At 39.1% G+C, this 21,805-nt stretch overlaps 1 protein-coding gene across 2 annotated transcripts in view; it reads right to left on the bottom strand.

Annotated features, from left to right (window-relative positions):
* Positions 1–6,659, bottom strand: part of gng7 (guanine nucleotide binding protein (G protein), gamma 7) — a 160,134-nt gene extending 153,475 nt beyond the window's left edge. For both annotated transcript variants that reach the window (XM_066695284.1, XM_066695282.1), the window contains exon 1: positions 6,582–6,659. The gene's annotated coding sequence lies outside the window, so the exon portion shown is untranslated. The remainder of the gene's footprint in view (positions 1–6,581) is intronic.
* Positions 6,660–21,805: the final 15,146 nt, after the last annotated feature.

The raw sequence follows: 21,805 nt of genomic DNA, 5'->3' as shown, positions 1-21,805 counted from the left end.
TTAGGCAGGTGTTCATGGGGGGGGGGTCAACGAATAACAAGTCCTTAAGTAACATGGGAGTAGGGCATTTCAAATCACGCATAACTTCGGCCATAACAAATGGGTGGGAGGGTGGTTGTGGAAATTTAAGATTGTTTTATTTCCTCTTCTATGGGCTACGTTACAGCCAGAGACATTCCCTAGAGGCTGATAGATTAGACTACATCCAGAAATCTGAGTTCATGGCCAATTTTTTTCTTAGTCCTTAAAAATAATTTCCTGTGAACAGTACATTTTTTCCAAGTTACACACTTTGAGCCCAAAACTTGGACTAGAAAACATAGCATGGTCACAGCTCATGTTTACACACTTCGTCTGTTTATTGGGTTTTTGGTAATCAAAACTGTACATTATTGTACATTAATCAATAATGTTCAGGTATAATGAACTACCTTAACTACTGCAAGCTTTGACTGCATGATGGACCCACTGCAGCCTAACACTGAGCTACTGAACACACTCCAGCCTAGTACTCTACATTGAGCAAATACTGCAGCACCACTTTGCAACACTAAGTTTTTCAGCACATTGAGCGTAGCAGCCTAGCACTCTTAAAATTAGCCATTGAAAACACTGAAGACCAAAGCTGTACCACAGAGCTGCTGAACACACTGAAGGCCAGAACTATCACATTAAGTCACTGAACACATCCACAGTGCACCCCAGTACTTTGCGCAGAAGCAAGTACCATTTACTTTTCACTAGATATTCTCCAGCACCTTTTACAATGTAAAACATACTTTATGAATCTAAACAGTGGTAATTCAAATTACTGGACCAAAACACCTGGGGCCTCATGTATCAATGCTGCGTACACACAAGAACTTTGCGTTCGCCATCTTTCACGCTCACGGTCGTATGTACTAACAGTGAAATGAACGCAAGAATGTGCGTTCCTCCACGCCAACTTCATGTCTGGCGTACGTATATTTCTCATGGTTTTTGTCCGTTGGCAACTCTTACAAGCAATGAAGTGAAGTTGCAAACATTACACTATGAATTGTTGTACAAGTCTATCGCACCACCACCTGTGAGAAGCATTGCTATTAATTTGCAATTTATAAACTAACTAAAATACTATTGTCACACGAGCCTCATGGGAATATTCTATCAATTATGCAATTAAGTAAGAACATAAAAGCATGTGCAGATTGATACAACCCTTAGTCTATGGCAATGGCAGCGTTGGCCTTATTAGAGGACTTTGCTAATGGCAGAATCCGAGGAGAACGAGTTTTTAGGGACCACAATGATGATGATGATTTTCTGGCCCATGATGCTGACTGGCTTATCAGCCGTTTCAGATTTCCAAGGGCTATCCTCTTGAAGCTCTGTGCTGAGTTGGGTCCGAATTTGGAAAGAGAGACAGCGAGGAGCCATGCAATACCCGTTCCCCTACAGGGGCTGACAACACTTGGTTTCCTGGCAACTGGTTCTTTCCAAAGGGAACTGGCAGACCGCTCAGGAATAAGCCAGTCGTCTTTGAGCCATGCAATGCCAGCTGTATGAGACGGGAGCATGTCTACCAGTTATATAAGGTTCCCATACGATGCAGTTGACCAGCCAAACATTAAAGTGCAATTTGCAGCGATAGACGGTTTTCCTAATGTAATCGGAGCGATCGACTACACACACATTGCTATAAAGGCACCATCTGAAGAAGAATTTGCATATGTGAATCGGAAACATTTCCATTCAATAAATGTGCAGAAAATATGTGATGCACAAATGCGCCTAACAAATATTGTGGCAAGGCCTGGGTCAACCCATGATTCACACATCCTTACAAACAGCACGGTTGGGATGAGGCTCCAAGCTGGCAGGGTGCGCGATGGGTGGCTTCTTGGTGAGTGATGCATTTAAAGTTATGGTTCTATTTAATATTATTTTTATTATTGTTTTTGCCATTTAATTATTTAACTGCCCATCAGGAGACCGCGGTTATCCACTAAAAAGGTGGCTGTTAACCCCCCTCACCAACCCACAAACTGACCAAGAGCGCAGCTACAATGATGCCCATTCTCGCACTCGGTCAGTTGTAGAGCGGGCGATTGGGCAGCTGAAATGTCGGTGGCGCTGCCTTGACAGGACCGGGGGGATGCTGTTATACCACCCTGACAAGGTATGCCGCATCGTGCTGGCCTGTGGTGTGCTGCACAATGTCGCGCACAGGCACGGCATACCACTTGGTGAGGTGGCGGCACCGCCGGATGACCCCGACCCAGGACCAATGTATGTGCAGCCCAACCAACAAGCCATTCAGGCCCGTCAACATGTGATTGCGACAATATAAATGGTAATCAGAGACAAAGTTCATTTTTTGACCAATTGTACCACTGCCTGTTCTGCCCACATTTTGTCGGTGCAGTCCGCTTAACTTCCACCTTTATATCAGACCATTTCTTTTTAAGGTCATTTACAGTGCGATTTTTGATGGCGTCAGCTAAACTCTCCCACTCATTTTTTTTCCTTTTGTTATTAATTCCGGAGGACAAAGTTCCAAATAAAATATTTTTTCTCGTTTCTACCTCCGATAGTAGCACCTCCAATTCACTTTCCGTAAAGTTTCGTTTCTTGCTGCTGGCTTTTGCCATTTTCTTGCTGCTTGCTTTTGCCACAGTGGACTCATTAAATACATTAAAATGTATTTAATTAAGGGAGGAGACAGGGTGGGGTGTTGTGCTCGTGCATGTGCGCTCAATTTCACGTTAATTGGGATGTACAAAGAGAATATGCGTAGGATCCTGCGTATGCAGAGAATCACACATCTGTTTTTTTGTGTGCGTACGCACATTTACAGATTTGTCCGTACGCAATGTTTTAGTATGAATTCAACGCAAGTCTTTGTACATGAGGCCCCTGGACTAGGTTTGAGGCTTTGAAAATTAATTTAGGCTGTAAAGCCAGTTTTGAAACCAGCTGGCAGGTAAACATTACAGAAATTAGAAGTAATAAAGCACTGTACAGTCATAGGGGAACAGTCCTGTATAAACAGCATTCAAATCATATGTCCCAACAGTGGGTTAACCTGCTCTCCCCGTTTCCCTTTTAAATACAGGCAATAATGATGCAGCATCTCGGCACTCTCCTAATGAGAAGAGTGATAGTGCGGTTGACTCCAAGTCTAAAGACCCTACTGAAGCTGTGTGAGTTAATGTTGGGAGAATACACCCTCCATATTTTAGTTGCATCACCATGAAGATAATTTACACAATTTATCATCCCTGTATTATTATTCATTTTTTGTTGGGGGGGCATAATTAATCAGACAAGGCTTCAAAACAGAGCAGTAATTGCACGATGTTTTCAAATTCCAACACACCTATTGAAGCGAATGAACCAGAGAGTTGAAATCAATGGAGTGGCTGGTGTTTTTCAAAACCAAGATGGAGACCTCTGTGCTGACACTCCCCAGGCACAGAGCTTTTGTCACAAATTAAGCCCCTGTTTAGCTAGGTGAGGCAATGGGAGTTGACGTGGAAAAGAGCTGTGAATAATAAAACTGCAATCCAGAACCCCCTTCCCAAGTCGTTGGAACTCATAAATGCTTCTGCTCTGAGAGGAGGTTGAGCCCTATAGTCCAGAAAGCGCAGATTCCAGACTGGGTTTCCTTATAGGTCACATTGAATAATTTGGGATTCCTCAGATAAAAATAAAATCTATGTATAGGTATTTGCACTATACCAGTGAATAGGTTTAAAACAAAATCAATAAAATACATAAATCAATCTGTAATGACCTGTTATTATTAGATCAAGGTCTTTCTTGCTTGTCAGCTTCTGGAACTTGATTAAACACTGGCAACAATCTGACTTGAACCACAAAAAACACATTTTAATACCCCCATACACGAAAGTCTCATGATGCAAATCCTTTTCTTAAACATCACGCGTCTCGAACAGTATTGACAGTTGCAACTCAAGAGGACATCCTCACTCTTACTATAGTGTCCTACCACCAACAGAAGGCAAAAAAACACCAGCCTGTGCTACTTTTAACAATGATAATCAAGTTGCATTCTTGAATTTATTACCCAGTGCTCCTCATTATGTGTCTCATGGGCAAAATGGAGACAAAGGAAGTGGCTCTTCAGATACCTCTTTATTAACCAACTTTTTTAAAGCACATGCTACAAGCCTTGTTATCAGAAGATTTCCATTTCCAGTGTTACAGACATTCAGGAAGACCTACAAATGTATTGTTTTTGGAGGTTACAGGGTTATATATGCAGCCTATAAAAAATCTGTTATTTATATTGCCCTCCACAATGTTATATTCCTAAACCTACAATAGTAAACTCCCGAATGTCCACATGCTGTGAGGAATTGGCAAAACAAGATGCAAGATTATAAAACTTTCCAGAATATGGTAGGTAAATAACATGCAAAACCAAGTGAATCAAACTTCACATGAGAGGGATCTCTATTCCAACAGCGCTACTATATTATTCCAATTGTAATGTCAGTATAGCTACAATAAAAGTTTAAGGCCTTTTTTGAGAAAGTGTTCCAGTCAGTGTATCAACAAATGCATATTCCCATAAAGAGGTTTCATGCAGGATTGTGCAAGACAGACTGTGCTTATTTTGGTTCTGGGCACTCCTGTAACCTCTCAAAGCTTAGCCAATTATTCATTTCCCATTGCTAGCATATTTTGCTTATACATTTTCATTTTCTTTTCAATATATAATCATTTTCATTATTTTTCCTCCCTGTTTGGAATTGCATCATTGCATCTTTAGGAAGCTCAGAAAAAAGCACCTGTGCCCCAAAACACACACACTGTCAATGTTGGCTGCTGTATTTCTCACACTGTAAGATCAGAAAGCCCAGAGCCCAGCTATTAGTAATAGTAATTAGTAATAGTATTACACCAATCAGAGGTTTTGATGCACAAACAGTAACAACCTGAACTTTAATAAAAATATATTAAATCAATACTCCATCCATCCATCCATCCATCCATCTTCGAAACCACTTATCCTGGTGAGGGTCGCGGGGAAGCCAGAGCCGACCCAGGCAGGTATAGGTCGCAAGGCAGGAATACACCCAGGAGGGGATGCCAGTCTAAATCAATGCTTGTTTTGGTTATTTTGGGATAGGTAGTTTTAAATCACCTGTAATATAGGGCTATTTGTGATCATGTGTAATGTATACATTATATATTTGTTGAGATGCAGCACAGTGTCAGTGTTCAACCCTGTAAGAAATTATTCATTTTCTCTGCATAGCTCATTGCCAATTTCTCATTGCAGGTCAGCAAAATAATAATCATAAGGGTACTGTAACTGTTCATTGGTGAAGCAGACTGGGGTAACACCATCTTCATCTTCAGTGGTAAATAAGAAGGAACTACATTACACAGAATTTCACTTTCAGCTTAGATGTGTGTTCAAGAATTGCATAGAATACTTTTGTGCCAACAACAGGTAATTAGCTAGAAAAGTGCTGCAACTCCCAATGTGTCTTAGAAGGACCTTGTTAATTCTCAGTGTATGCCATTAAATTAATTAATTCTGACTTCAACGAGTGATTACTGCTTAAGTAAATTAAGTGTTGTTTGACTATGATATAAACTTTAGTAAAAATACGTTCTAATTATAATAATAATACAAGAACAGATAGACAGTTCTGTCAACTCATTATTTTGGAATATACCCCGACATTACAATAAATAATAATTATAATAATAATAATAATTCTTCTTAATATTTAACGTCTTCCTCTTAACAACTGAAATTCGTCAGTAAAATAATCATTATTCCTTTAATTGGAATCGTGAAGCAACAATTCTTATTAACGTGATGTGCTTCTGAGTATTATTGTTCGCGAATCTCGTTTTGCTTGTGAGGCTTCTGGCTAGTACAAATAATTAATTAATTAAAAACCCACCAGTAGCTCGCAAAACAACCATTCCTTTTATTCAATCAAATTTCGATATGAAATCCACATACTCCATTGTATTCTGTTGTTCGCTGGCCTACTATGTTCCATAAACCCTAATCATGCCTCAATTTTACCTACTGTGTGTGTGTGTGTGTGTGTGTGTCCCTCTCCGACACACTTTAACAGGAGAGAGGGAAAAAAAAAAAACCCACTACCCTCCAAATACCAACCAGACATCTTACTTTGCACACGCGAAATAAGGCAGTTTTGTGCGGTGTCTAAAAATATGTACAAATAAATAATTGGCGTATTTTGTAATGTCTCTTCTTTTTAATTGAACTAACCCAATGATTTGTGGAACCGTATATTGCATCCCCCCTCCACCCTCCTGCTCCCCCGAAAAATAATAAACACAGAATAATGTGTGCGTTCAAAGACCACTTGGTGCTATAGCTAAAACACTCCTCCTCACTCCTCCACCGCACATTATAGCGAAACATTCAAAGCGACACCGAATTAAAGCCTCCGTTCAAGACGTGAACACCAGCGGCGTGTTACCCCGTCCCCATCTGCAAGAAAACACAAATAACGCCAGAAATGCATGCTTTTTCGCACCTGTGCAATACATTTTAAACAGCGTTGTATTAAGCTACTCACCGCCGAATAGATGTTCGATTTAAAGGGCCAGGTTCTCCGTCTCTTTCTCCACCACTACTCCCCCCCCTTACAAGAGTCCTCCCTATGCCCCCCCCCCCCCCCCCCACACACACACACACACACACACACACACCGCCTCCCCTCTTCGCTACTGACAGCGTACTCACACACAAACTTGCTTATTTTTTCCGTTTTCTTTTTCTTTTTTCTTTTTGTTTCCTTAGAGTAGCAGGCAAAGAAGGGACGTGCTCAGTTCAGAAAGGCGGCTCTTCGACAGGCTTGAAAACCAATCAGTACTAGTAACCGTTGTTTTCTGTCAAGCCAAGTGGAAGTTAGGTTGCGTCTCTGATAGCCATCGATTTGTTTCAGTACAGCAACGGCAGACCTGGCCTGTTCACAGTATTGACGCTGGTTTCCAACTAGGAATCGTGTGGAAGCATACACAGCCCTCTTAATTTTAATCAAAATGCCACAACATTGTGTAAATTACAATCTTAGAGCAATAATACCCAGTAGCCAAATGAATACTTCTGCTATTACTATGTTTGGATAGCTTTATATGTGTATATCGATATACAAATATTATTGCAGTTATTGAAATGTATAATAGCAAACCAGAGTTATCCTGACCTGCATCATTTCTCTTCTTGGAACATTAGGTATGTTTTTTTTTTTTTTTCACTATATATATATATATATATATATATATATATATATATATATATATATATATATATATATATATATATATATACAATGTTGTAAACTGCTGTAACACAACTAGGATACTACCAATAACCATACTACTAAAGCTTCACAATTAAAATCAGAATGAAAACGTGTTTTTGCAAAATGATAGGCGAAGAAATCATTGCACACTTGCAAATATCACTTACAATCAGTCCACACCCATTTCTAGGGCCAGATAAAATCAAACTTTTGACCCACCCACTATTAGAAAACTACAGAACTGTACTCAGTTGCAGCTTCATTTTTAGTAAGATGCCACTTTCTTCTAATCAGAAATGTAACCGCTATATACAGGTTTGTACTTTGCTATTAGTGGGTGGGTCCACGTTTTGATTTAATGCGGCCCATAGTTTCTAGAATTAGACTGCCCAGCACCCTGTAATCATTAAAGCAGCTAGGGCCTGCATTTCCAGACCTTAACTGTACCATTATGAAACAAAAATAATCTGTAACTACATAACTATACAGTAACCCCCACTTTTGTCTAGCTAATGTGCAATAACAGTATAGCAAACCAAATTAACACTTATCACAAAGTTATTGAAAGATATCTTCAAATATTGAAAGATTTAGAAATATTTTTCAGATATCTTTTAATGTTTTCAAGATACCTTCACATTTACTTTACAATATCTGCAATTCATTTAAGATATCTGCAAATAAATTCAAGATTCAATTTCAATTCATTCATTTCTAATTCATTTCAAGATATCTGAAATACACAAAGATCTCAAAATAATGTCTTGTGTATTATGAGATATCTGAAATATATGTTGAGATATCTCAAAATAACCCTATATGTTGCCTGACATTATAATTTCCTGGTCAGTAGTTCATATTTCAGATATATTTAAATTAATTAGAGAAATCTTGAAATGAGTACGAGATATCTGTAAATAGATATCTTGAAATGAGTATGAGATATCTGTAAATAGAGTTGAACGAGATCTCAAATTAATTTTGCAATCTCTAAATGATTTAAGGATATTTAGCAAATATTCCAAGATATCTGTAAATGCAAATGTTAATTTGTTTTTCCATAACAGTACTCCAATATCAATACCAGAAAAATAAGTGTCTACATACAATGGCTGACTATGAATAAGAGTGCTTTATAGATCTGGGGGTGGGGGGGGGGTACTTTTGCGCATTATCCCAGTACACTTTTAAAGCACAACACTGTTCTGTCTGAATTTGAAGTGTATTAAAATATGGGGGACAGAGGTTTCAATGATGGACACATAAGCTAAGATGATGATGAGGACACTTGATACATTTCTGTTCAAACACCCAACACTACATCTAACACTTCTTTGTTCTGCTTTTAAGCCATTAAATCTATTAACCCCACCCAACACAAAATAATAATAATAAAAAAAAGGTCTTCTTGTCACAGGATTAATAATTTAATGTTGATATAGTACCTCCAGTACAAAAACAAGGCCACAAAAATATACATGAATACACAGAAGCACAAACAGTGTTTAATTTTTTTAATAATTAAATCTGGAATTAGCCTTTGCAGTAATCTATTCCATTCTCACTGTCTTGTCAATTTACTAAAATGTTGTGTTTGGATTTTGTGGCTTTTGAGTACATGTGAGGGAGCAAAGGGGTACAGTAATGCATATATGGGGCACTGCTATTGAATGTCTAAAGTTCTATATGTTGTCTTTTCTGTCAGACATGTATATATACATTAACTGGATTTTTCTCTTTTTAAATTATTAGAAATTAAATATTAAATTGAAATGGAAATATCAAATTCCTAATAACCTGTAGAGATGAACAGACTTCTGACCGATTCTGATTTAATATATTGGAGTAATATATTTCAGACAGTACAGTATAGTATAATTATCTGTATAGTTCTTGTCATTGAATGTAAACAAACATAATGTAAATAGTGAATACAGAGAACAAAATCTAGAACTAAACCCAGGCTACACCATCCAATCTGCAGCAACAATGCCCTCTACAGGCAGATCTTCACTGTGATGCCACTGTTTGGCATTCTAATAATAATAATTATGATCATCATGTGTCTAAATCTTCAGCATAGACCTATCTATGCTGTAGAAATCCTTTTATATCAGGGGTTCATCTTAAAATGGAAACCTATGGAATACGTTCACAAATTGTTTTGCAGTAGGCTATGCCTGCAAGTATATCATAGTTTGTGGGAACTATGAGAATAATGAGCATATAACTTCGCTAGTCCAGAACTGTTGATTAATTTTTTCCTTGTAGTTTTTATATGCAAGTTAGTGATAGCTGAGTGAAATCCACAGGAGATTGTATCATGCACACAAAAAAAAAATCTGAATAAACAAAAATAAATAAATAAAAATTTAAATATTTTCAGAAATGTACCTCTACCATTAATTTTTTAAGAATTGTTCATTAATTATGACTTAGTAGCATATCAGTTTTCTTTTCTAATTAAATAATTATATACACTAATTTGGAATTCACCTGCACTCTAATTTAACTAACAACCTTTTGTTAAAATGGACCAAATTACAACACAATAATGTGTATTTTTAAGGCAATTTTGTGTGGGAAAAACACATTAATGTGTTAAAAATACCCACTATTGTGTTACAAATACACATTATTGTGTTGTAATTTGGTCTGTTTTAACACAAGGTTTGTGAAAAAGATAACCCTCCACCAAAAAATAATAAAATAAAAACTAGAAACAAGACACTATCTTAATAATGGTTGCAGACAGTACACGCGAGAAAACCAAAAGCAAAACACCAGATAATAGGAAACAAATATTACTCTGAATCGAAACTATAACATACCAGTATGTATTCATTTGCATATTTTCCTTTTTTAATGTATTGTATAATTAAATGTATAATACAAAATGTGTATGGCCTGGTTACATACACCTGTGCCAACCTACTAAAAAGTAGGCCGCACAGTTCTGCCTTCCAGCAATCACTTCTTGCACCCAAACTCCTTAGATGTCAGCACTGTTTACATCATTTGTGATGCAGGTAGCTCTTGTTTTTCCCCCTCTTAGCTAGCTCCTTTTACAATTCCCATTGGTGTTCATTCAGCCCTCAACAGCAGCATGAAAATTAAAATATAATAGCTAACCAAGCTCCGAGATAAAGACCCTACACATTTTAGCCGTCAATCCTAGGCTGTTTAAATCAACCCCATTCCCTGAGCTATTCAAATCGTGCTAAATTCTTTCGGTAATTGCAGCCGCATGTTTTCGATTCATGTATTTTAAAACTCTGCAGGAGAAGTCACACATCACTACACATTAAATACCCAAGTCCTAACAATCTCTATTAGACTCCAAAATCCAAAAACAGATTGTATAAATAGACTGCAGCACTCACTCTTTATGTGAGACTATGGCAATACTTACCCATGTTTCCCGTTTCTTACTGTTAATAACAACTGTTATTGGTAGTTTAAGTTCAGCCCTATAAGGGTTAGTCCCAACCAAAATGAGGGCACGTTACACTTACAGTACATAACATTGTTATTAACGATGTTTGCATTAAAACAGTTCACTCAGGTATAACATTTATCCACAGTACACGATAGGTGAAAATATGTTAATAACAGCACATATTGTAACCCAACCAAGAGAAACAAGGAATTTAATTCACATGGTATACAATCAGCAGAATTGTGGATTACAAAGCAATTAATAGTTTGCTTTGGTAACAGTGTATGGAAAACAAATTGCATGGCATTCAGAATCATACTTCAACCTTTGTTAAACATATACAGTAATTAATTTAACCAATATAAAAAATAAAAAGCAAAAAAAAACTATAGGCATACATTGCAACATTTAATGCTTTTGTTGTGCACAACCCAAAATATTTTAAATAAAATATAAGCATTGAAATTATTTATCCCAAATCCCAAACTAAAATGTTTTTGATTTTGTGTAACACAGTCCTGAATTTAAACTGTCCCAAAGTGCTGGTTCAATCTTACTTGAATCCTTATGCCATTAATGAGAAAAGGAGAATGAAGAAAGGAAAAGAATAGTGCAGTGGGATGTCTGTTCTCTAGGTTCCTCTAGGTTTACCATGCTAAACAATCACCAAGGAAGATATGATTGCTCAGTGGGGCCTACTTAGTTAAACAGACCAATTGTAGAATCTCACAATATAACATGGCTAAAGCAAAACAAAAAGTAAACACAGGTGTTTTTGTGACTTGCGTTTAATTTTATTTCATGACATGGCAGTGAGCAGACATAGTTATTAGGTTCAGATTGGGATGTAAATAACAAAACCATCGCATGGGAAGAGGCAGCAGTTGATAAGGGAGCCTGCCCCGAGGCGTACCACTAGGAGGCCTCGGCAACACAACTCCAGACAGGAGCCACAGGGCCCCCTTGGGGCCACACCTTGGCTGCCCAGGAGTGAGGACCACAGTTACGCTCTACCAGGAACTGTCTGCAATCAGAATGTACAAAGCTGGGCTACAGAGGTCAACTCTTACACCCTCCACTTACAATAGCAAAGCCGGCTGCTCTACTAGTTGAGCTAGGAGTGAGGCTGTATATCTACTTGCAACAATATATGGTGCAGGGCAATCAAGCAACTTGTGCGCCCTCCGCACATTAATGTGACAGTGGACCCCTGATCCTGCAGGACCAGGGCCACAGACCCCCTGAAATAACACAAAGCTGGCTTGTCAATCTGTCACAGCTGGACACAACAGTATATACAGCGTGACAGCAGGAACATTCTTGTTGCCTCCTCACAGCACAGGAGCAATCACACTCAACTGAACAGAACAGAGCGGCCAGCTACACTGTGCTGTCATAATAACTCCATGGCGCACAGCCTGCTGACCAAGGAATTATATACACAGCAAGGCAGCAAGAACAGCTCGAGTGCCATCAGCTGGGAATAGCGGCAGTGACGCTCCAGTCTACTAGCAAACTACTTTGCACCACTGCAATTAAATAATAAACAAAGTATATACAGGGCAGCTTTGTAAGGCAACATACCTGGTGGCTACATGATAGACCCTGGGAACACATTAAGAGGGCAGGGTCTTTTTCATGCATTACTTCTTCCAGTTCAACTAGTGCATTGTACAGTCTGAACATTACTTCCATTGTTCTAAATTCTACAATTTTGACAATATACCCTAACATTCTGTTTGACTTTTTTTATTGCTTCCCCACATTGTTTGGATGGGGAAAGGGGGAAAGGTCTTTGTCATGTGTTACTTCATCTAGTTCTATTCCTCCCATAGTGTAATTATAGTGGACATTTTTGTTACCTGCATGCAATACCTTGCACTTGTCCACATTGAATTGCATCTGCCAGGTGTCGGCCCACAACTGAATAAAGTACCTTTGAATAACCTGTGCTGATGAAATTGTGTCTGCTGAGCCACATATTTCTGTGTCATCTGCAAATTTGACAAGTTTGCTAACTATCCAAGAGTCCAGATCATTCATATAAATTAGAAAAAGCACAGGCCCTAATACTGATCCCTGTGGAACTCCACTGATAACCTCACTCCAGTTAGAGTTGTCACAATCTGGAAAAAACTCCCCAGCGATGTGGTTGAAGCTGACAATTTGGGAACATTTAAAAATAGACTGGATAGGATCCTTGGATCAGTTATTAATGGACACCAAATGAGCATGATGGGTCAAATGGCCTCCTCTCATTTGTAAATTTTCTTATGTTCTTAATTTCACCCCTTTGTTCAGTGTCTGCTGGGTTTTGTTCCATCCCAGCTCTTGGCTCCTTAATTGGTCTAATTAAACAATTAACTGGATTAATTAAACACTTCTCTCCAGTCTGAAGTGTTCTGTGGGTTAAGTGTTTTGAGTGATCAACCAATTGCAAGGTATCGGCTATAAAAATAAAAATAAATGAAAGTTCTAGATAAGCCTACCTGTGTCAATAATGACATTATTCCTGTTGGAACAAAACACAGGCCCCCAAGGACTGGAGTCTGACACCCCAGCCTTTTTCAGCTCTTTAATTTCACCCCATTTATTGAATAATGCTCTGTCGGTTTGTTTAAATGAGTACGTTCACGTTGTGCAGACTTTCCTCATTCTGCACAGGATATGACCATTGATGCAATGAAAGCTCAGACTTTCTGTAAGTGTAAGTGTGAAGGAAAACTGTTTACATGATCTAATATTCCAGTAAAACTGTATATTGGGAGGAGTACACTAGGGGAATATTTGTTGTGGGCGGTCACTCAATGTATGTTTTTTAGTGGTACGTGTTGCATTTATTTAAACCAGTTGCCTGGTGGTATACTAACGTTTTACAAAGGAATGACATATTGCACAATTGTGTAACTTTGGGTATTGCCTGATGACCTTAAAATAGAAAAGATGCAGGTATGGAACAGAAAGTGTGTGAGAGTGAGAGAGACGGGAAAGAGGGCAACTCATTGGGAACAGCACAGAGAAGGGTTTCAATGGCATCCACTCCTACATCATCATCAGACATCTTAATCTTCACCCTGCACCATCTTCATTGGAATTTGCACATTATGCCACAGCAACACTGTCACCAAAATTCACCTGGGTCGTGACTGATTCGATCCCTGAACATGGAGATCTTCCTGTCCAATGTCTCAGTCTACATCATCCTCCAGAGGTCCATGGGGTCTTCCAGACAGCCGACCTCTGTACACATTCCGTTTTCCATTGTCAAAACTGTACATTGAGAGAGCAACAAGCCATCTGTGTCTGGTGGCATTAAGCTTAGTCAACATATATATCAGAGGATTGTTGTTGCACTCTAAAAGTAGCCTGAGGAGTAAGGAAAGGAGTATGTTCCCAAGAACAAGCAGGAACTAAATACAGCTGCAGTACAGGCCTGGCAGAGCATCACTAGGGAAGAAACCCAGCATCTGGTGATGTCTATGGGTTCCAGACTTCAGGCAGTCATTGACTGCAAAGGATTTGCAACCAAGTACTGAAACTCATAATTGAATTCACAATTATGTTATTATTATTATTATTTTATTATTATTAATTTCTTGGCAGACGCCCTTATCCAGGGCAACTTGCAAAACATAAGCGCAATACAAAGTGCAAAAATGCAGTTCAGTACAAGGCATCAAACATTACAAATTCAGATTTACATAATATAATGCAATTCAAACCATAATACATTTTACAGTGAATACAATAAATTAGGTTTTACATCCTGGATATTAAAAGCTAAGTGTGGACAAGATGTTAGGTCACAGTCAAGGGCTACGGGAAAGGGAGCAAAGGGGAAATCAAAATAATACGAGTACAAGTAGAAATGTAAAATGCTATCCTACGGGAGAGTAAAGGACTAAAATTACAAGTATTGTCTGAAAATATGTGTTTTGAGTAAGCGCCGGAAGGAGGTCAAGGACTCTGACTTCAGTGGGAAGGTCATTCCACCACTTAGGGGCCAAGGATGAGAAGGAGCAGGCTCTGGAGGAAGGGGAGTGAAGAGGAGGCAGGGTTAGTCTTCTGGCACCGGAAGACCACAGTAGTCTGGAGGGGATGTATGGGGAGATGAGGTACTGAAGGTAGCTTGGTGCAGTGTGGTCGAGACAGCGATAGGTGAGGGCCAATGTCCTGAACTGAATGCGTGCCGGTATCAGGAGCCAGTAGAGGGAGCAGAGCAGTGGAGTAGTGTGTGCAAATCGGGGGAGAGAGAATAGCAGATGAGCCGCAGAGTTCTGGATTAGCTGGAGCGGGCGGGTAGTAGTTGTAGGCAGGCCGGCCAGGAGGGAGTTGCTGTAGTCCCGGCGGGAGAGGACCAGTGACTGGACGAGCAGCTGAGTTGAGTAGTTGGTGAGGAAGGGTCGGATTCGGCGTATGTTGCTCGGGATGAATCTGCAGGTGCGTGTCAGCGTGGTGATGTGCTGGGTGTTGGAGAGCGCAGGATCAAGGGTGACTCCTAGATTTTTAGCGGAAGAAGAAGGAGAGAGAGAGTGTGGTGGATTCCAAGGGGATCGAGATGGGGAGGTCAGCAGAAGGTGAGGAAGAGTGGGGGAAAAAGAGGAGATCTGATTTGGAGAGGTTGAGCTTGAGGTGGTGCGAGTGCATCCAGGCGGAAATGGCAGACAAGCAGGAAGAGATGCGTGAGGGGATGAGAGGGTCAGAAGAGGGAAAAGATCTGGGCATCATCAGCGTAGAAGTGGTAGGAGAAGCCATGGGAAGCGATGAGGGGGCCCAGGGAGCGAGTGTAGAGAATAATGTTATGGCTGATTGGTGTGTATATATATATAGTGGGCCTAAAATTCAATTGTGTATGTATATAATAATATATAATACTATTATTATTTAGCTGACACTCTTATCCAGGGCAACTTACATTTGTACCCATTTATACAGCTGGGCATTGTACTGGAGCAATCTAAGTGAAGCACCTTGCTCAAGGGTACAACAGCACTGCCCCACCCGGGATTTCAATGATCTCAATGTTAGGATCTGACCTGGAAAATCTGTCACAGCATCAACTGTGTGTATGTGTGTGTGTGTGTGTGCGTGTGACAGGGTTCCTATGGGAAAAAAAAAACATTTATAATAAAAAAAGAAAACAACATGAAATAATTTACACAGTTCTTTTAAAAATAATGTTTTTTAGACTTGTCATTTTGCATGTTGCTCCTTGTTTAACTAAAAAAAGTACTAAATGGAGGCATCAAGAACTATTGGTATATTTCCAACATTACTGAAAGAAATTAGGGACATTATTTATAGGCCGCAAACAAGGTGTAAAAAGTAGTCGGAAGTCATACTTGAGTAAAAGTAAAAATATTCTATCAAAAATGTACCCCGGTAAAAGTAAAAAGTCTCCCATTCAGACAGTACTTGACTAAAAGTAAAAAAGTAGCTACTTTTAAGAGTACTCAAGTATCAAAAATAAAAGTAAAAGTAAATTGTGATTTTAGTGAATGTGGATGTGTTTGTGTGTGAGCCTTATAAAGGGGGCATACAAGCGATTCATTTGATGTTTTAATCCAACATTTTATTTTCCATAAATTATCAAGGTATGTTTATGGTTCCTCAATTTTATCTTGAAGAAAACCATATTCAACAAAAATTAAATGCTATTTAGGCACATATCTGGATATTAATTTCATGTGTATTCAGTATTAACAAAGGGTAACATTGGGGGATTTATTTAAATAATTTTGAGTTTTGTTAGAAAACTCACTATTCAAACATACACACACACACATATACATATATCCCAAACAGTTGTATAATAAAACACAAAACAAAATAAACAATATATAATATGTACCCCTGTAGTGATCACATTTGTTATAATGTAATCTATTGCACTATGTTGCAGACTGGGTTTGAATCTCAAATCTTAAAATTATACATCTTTGAACAATAACACAGCCTAACGGGGGGCAGTGGCTGAAACAAACGTGTTTCCACGTGGGTTGACGTCACTTCTGATTGGTCAGATTCTTTCCAGTCATGGCGAAATAATCAAGAAAGTAGACCATTTAAATCTTAGTGATGCTAATTTTCCTTAAAGCATTGTGGAGCTCCTATTGAAATACAGGCAGTTATACCATTTCCGCTCGTACAGTGTGAACCACCAACAGACTTTATATTAATTTCTGACACAGGACAAACGCTTTAGAAGGATGCGATTCGTACTAATTCTATGAAACTGTTAAGGTCGGAGACATGAACCAAATTAGGGAGGCTAACCTCTTCAAACCCCCAAAACAGCCTCTGAATGCTCAAAAGCAGCCTTTGTAGATGAATGTATGCATCAGAACACTCAATAACTCACTCTGCTGGGTCCTTCAGAAAATAGAGACCTGCCTCTGAAAGGTTATAACTTGTGTCGCTCAGTGCGGAGTATCAGGTCCAGCTGCGGGTCCGAGTCCACCTTTGATCAGGAAAGGAAAGAGCGATGAAAGCGCTAATGAACAAGAGAGGGAGTGGATTTGAGCCGTGTATCCGGCTCACTGATTGACTCACTACAGCGCTGCACATTATGCTACAGCGTGATTGGTCACAAGTATCTAGCAAACCTGAAACATGTTAATTCCACGTAGATGTATGTAATTCCTCTCTCCAATTACAATAACAGTAACGAGTCATCTGTGGGAAATGTAGTGGAGTATACTTTATTTGTAAATAAATGTTGTGGAGTAAAAGTAAAAGTAGTCTGAAAAAAAAATACTTAAGTAAAATACAAATTCTCGAAAAACTTACTTTGTATTTGTACTTCGTTACTTTACATCCCTGCCGCTATCTCAAATATTCCAAATGGCGCTTAGAACAGGGGATGTGCCAACTTACTGGAAGATGGCAAATGTCATACCAATCCACAAGAAAGGGGAAAACACTGAGCCAGGAAATTACAGACCAATCAGTCTCACCTGCATCACTTGTAAAATGTTGGAAAAAAATGATTAGACAGAAAATAGAGGAGCATCTTAATGAAAGTCATATTCTTGAAGATAGTCAACATGGGTTTAGATGAGGCAGATCATGTCTTACTATTTTATTAGAATTTTTTGAACATGCAACTGCAGCTGTAGATCATGTGAAAGCATATGATATGATATACTTAGATTTTCAAAAAGCTTTTAATAAGGTTCCACACCAAAGACTGATCCTCAAATTGGAAGCTGTAGGCATTCAGGGTAATGTAAGTAGATGGATCATGAACTGGTTGATGTATAAGAGGAGTTGCTTCTGGAGTGACTGGAGTGAGGTTGTTAGTGGAGTTCCACAGGGATCAGTACTAGGGCCTTTGCTTTTTCTAATCTATTTTAATGATCTGGACTCTGGGATAGTTAGCAAACTTTTCAAATTTGCAGATGATACTAAAATAGGTGGCTCAGCAGATACCATCTCGGCAGCACAGGCTATTCAAAGGGACTTAGATAATATTCAGTTGTGGGCCAACACCTGGCAGATGAAATTCAATGTGGACAAGTGCAAGGTATTACATGCAGGTAACAAAAATGTCTACTATAATTACACTATGGGAGGAACAGAACTAGATGAAGTAATGCATGAGAAGGATCTAGGAGTCAACGTGGACTCCTCACTATCTCCATCCAAACAATGTGGGGAAGCAATACAAAAGGCTAACAGAATGTTAGGGTATATTGTCAAAAGTGTAGAATTTAAAACAAGGGCAGTAATGTTAAGACTGTACAATGCACTAGTTACACCTCATCTGGAATACTGTGTACAGTTCTGGGCTCCACACTTCAGGAAAGATATCGCTGCTCTAGAGGCAGTTCAGAGGAGAGCAACCAGACTTATTCCAGGTTTGAAGGGAATGTCCTACTCCGAGAGACTGAGGGAACTGAACCTCTTCACCCTCAGAAGACTATGTGCGCACTTGATTCAAGTCTTCAAAATTATGGCATTGATCACGTTAAACCAGAGGAGCTTTTCCAGATCTGCAGGGACACACACACCCGGGGACACAAATGGAAATTGGGCTTCAAGGCATTCAAGACAGAAATCAGGAGACACTTCTTCACGCAGAGAGTTGTCACAATCTGGAACAAACTCCCCAGCAATGTGGTTGAAGCTGAAAATTTTGGAACATTTATCCTTGGATCATTCAGTTATTAATGGACACCAAACGAGCACGATGGGTCAAATGGCCTCCTTTCGTTTGTAAACTTTCTTATGTTCTTATGTTATTAAAATAGAAATGCATACCTTTCCTCTGGAGTTAATGAGAAGAAGATAAATAATGAAATAAATACATTTAAAAGAAAAACAGCAGCTCTGGCTAAATTCAGGTTTCAGAAACAGTACACTGCTTCCTGCACTTTAGCATCAGCACTTTTTTTGTTCCTCCTGAAAAGAAAAAGAAATAAGAAAAGAGATCAGAAAAATAATAAAACACTGCAACTTTGTACTACTTAACCTGGAGTTCTTATACACACAATGTTAAACATGTTAAAATCATTTTGGTTTGTTTACTTTGTGCTATTTTGCAAAAAGCTGTACTTTTGACTTTTTCTTAGGTGCTTCACACGGTGGTTGAGTAAGCACCCTCAACAGTGTTGTAACATGGCGCTATGCAACTGAGCTTTGGAATGCTGATTTATGTCGGCCCGTGCCAATAACATTTCTTTTCAGAGTCCAGGTTATATTCGGCAGTTTCTCTAATGGGTTCTGGAATGACAACATTTTTTCTCAGTTTCTCAAGCTTTTCCTGAGGGATGAAAAACTTTTTCTGAGCATATTCCATTATTAACCCACTCTCGAAGTCAGAAGACTGATTAGGAAAGGTACCGCTATGCTCAAGAGCAGACCTATAAACCCTCCATTTTGATTAATCTTCTTTCTTTTTCTTTTAATAGAATACTTCTTGTTAGTGATGATCTTGATAAAAGCTTTTTGTTTTTTGAGTTTAGAATGTTGAGAAGGGGTTAGGGGGATGTTTCCACGCAAGATGTTTAAAGCTATTTCGCACAGGGTCTCTATCAAATCCGAAGGGGCCGCTGCCAGCACAGCTTTCCTCTGGCGTGGGCTCCCCTCAAATAACATTTGCAAAAGTGGCAGATTTCTTTTAATCTGAACAGACATTCTTATTTCCTTTTCTTTAGCACATACACCGCTGGCCAATCTGGGGGGCACAAACCTGGGTTTGTGCTTTTAAGTACCCGTAGGGTTTTTTGGTCATGTCCTCAAATGCCTCCAAAAAGAACTTGGTCTGGTTGGGGTACATTTGACAAGCCAAGACGATAACCTGTAGTTTATCTCTGGGGTTTTTAAAAATAATTATATAATTATCGTTTAAATTAATAGTGCGGCTGTTTTTACCTTGAAAAAATATTTGAACTAAATAAATAATACTTAAATTCCTATGATGAGTGTACTTTGTGAAGGCTTTTTCCACCTCACTATTGTCACTAGCCAGCTCCATCATGTCGTCAAGGACCACTACATTAGTTTGACTGGGAGGGAGCAACTCATTGTCACAAAACGAAGCGAGGAGGGCCTGCACAAATTTCAGATTTTTTATTTTCGCTGCCAAATCAACATAGAGCAGTTGCCAGCAAAAGTAACACCACACTATGTTGTCGAGACACTCTTTTATTGTACACCACAATGAACCATTTGCTTAGTGATCTATTTTCCAGCGTGTAGCCCTTTTTATTCCAACAGATCTGGTGTACGGAAGTAATAATCTCATGAGGAGGATCGTCTTTTTTGGTTACAAAACTCTGGACCACGGTCGTCAGAGACTTAATGTTAATGAGCTTGTTGTTAAAATGATTCAGAGTGATCCCCTTAACTTTCATACAGGTCTTACCAGCAGCCATTCGGTATGTGTATGTCTTAGGACCCCCTGAAACAAACTCCCCTATATGATCCTGAGGATCTAGCTTGCTCGTTAACTCCCCAAGGTAGTGCATGAGGGGTGGGACCCAATCCCCTGGTCTGGTGACAAAGATTACAGAGTCGGTATCATGATAGAGGGTGCGTTCCTGTAGTTGTTTCATTAAGTTGTACAGTTCAAGCCCGGCATAAGCCGTGGTAAAAACAGCTATGAACACATTAATGTGTAAAAGAATTCCATATGCTTGGTTTTTCAGTCAATCTAAACAAATAGTCGAACTGAAAACTCAGGTCAATTGGTTTCTCTTTTAAGATTCTTTTTAGAGGGATGAAGCAAAAATAGAAAACCAATATAATTGAATTACATTACTGAACATAAGTAATATAAAGCTTCTGCTGGATTACAGAAAGGATAGGATATAAGCCCTATTCTCCTATTTTCCTCACAGGGCAGTTTAGTTCAGTCTGGTCAGGTCGGCAGCAGGTGTGTCTCCCTCTCTTCTTCTGCTCTTCCTCTATTTCTTGTCTCTGTCTTCTCTCTTCTTCTCTTCTCTTTGTCTTTAACCAATCACATTTTGCCAACATCACACCATATTTCAGTATGGCAGTAAGAAACCTAACTGTTTGGCCTCTTTGAGGTGTTTGCCCTTGTACTCTTATCTCTAGTTTAACTGCTAGCATGCCCCTCGGACTCTCATGAAGTAGGCAAAAAGAGGGAGATGTTGGCTTCCTGAATCAAACCAGACAATAAGATACACTCACCTAAAGGATTGTTAGGAACACCTGTTCAATTTCTCATTAATGCAATTATCTAACCAACCAATCACATGGCAGTTGCTTCAATGCATTTAGGGGTGTGGTCCTGGTCAAGACAATCTCCTGAACTCCAAACTGAATGTCTGAATGGGAAAGAAAGGTGATTTAAGCAATTTTGAGCGTGGCATGGTTGTTGGTGCCAGACGGGCCGGTCTGAGTATTTCACAACTGCTCAGTTACTGGGATTTTCACGCACAACCATTTCTAGGGTTTACAAAGAATGGTGTGAAAAGGGAAAAACATCCAGTATGCAGCAGTCCTGTGGGCGAAAATGCCTTGTTGATGCTAGAGGTCAGAGGAGAATGGGCCGACTGATTCAAGCTGATAGAAGAGCAAGTTTGACTGA

Source organism: Amia ocellicauda, chromosome 22 (assembly GCF_036373705.1).
Source record: "Amia ocellicauda isolate fAmiCal2 chromosome 22, fAmiCal2.hap1, whole genome shotgun sequence".
Lineage (NCBI taxonomy): Eukaryota > Metazoa > Chordata > Actinopteri > Amiiformes > Amiidae > Amia > Amia ocellicauda.
This window is presented reverse-complemented; position numbering and strand designations above follow the sequence as displayed.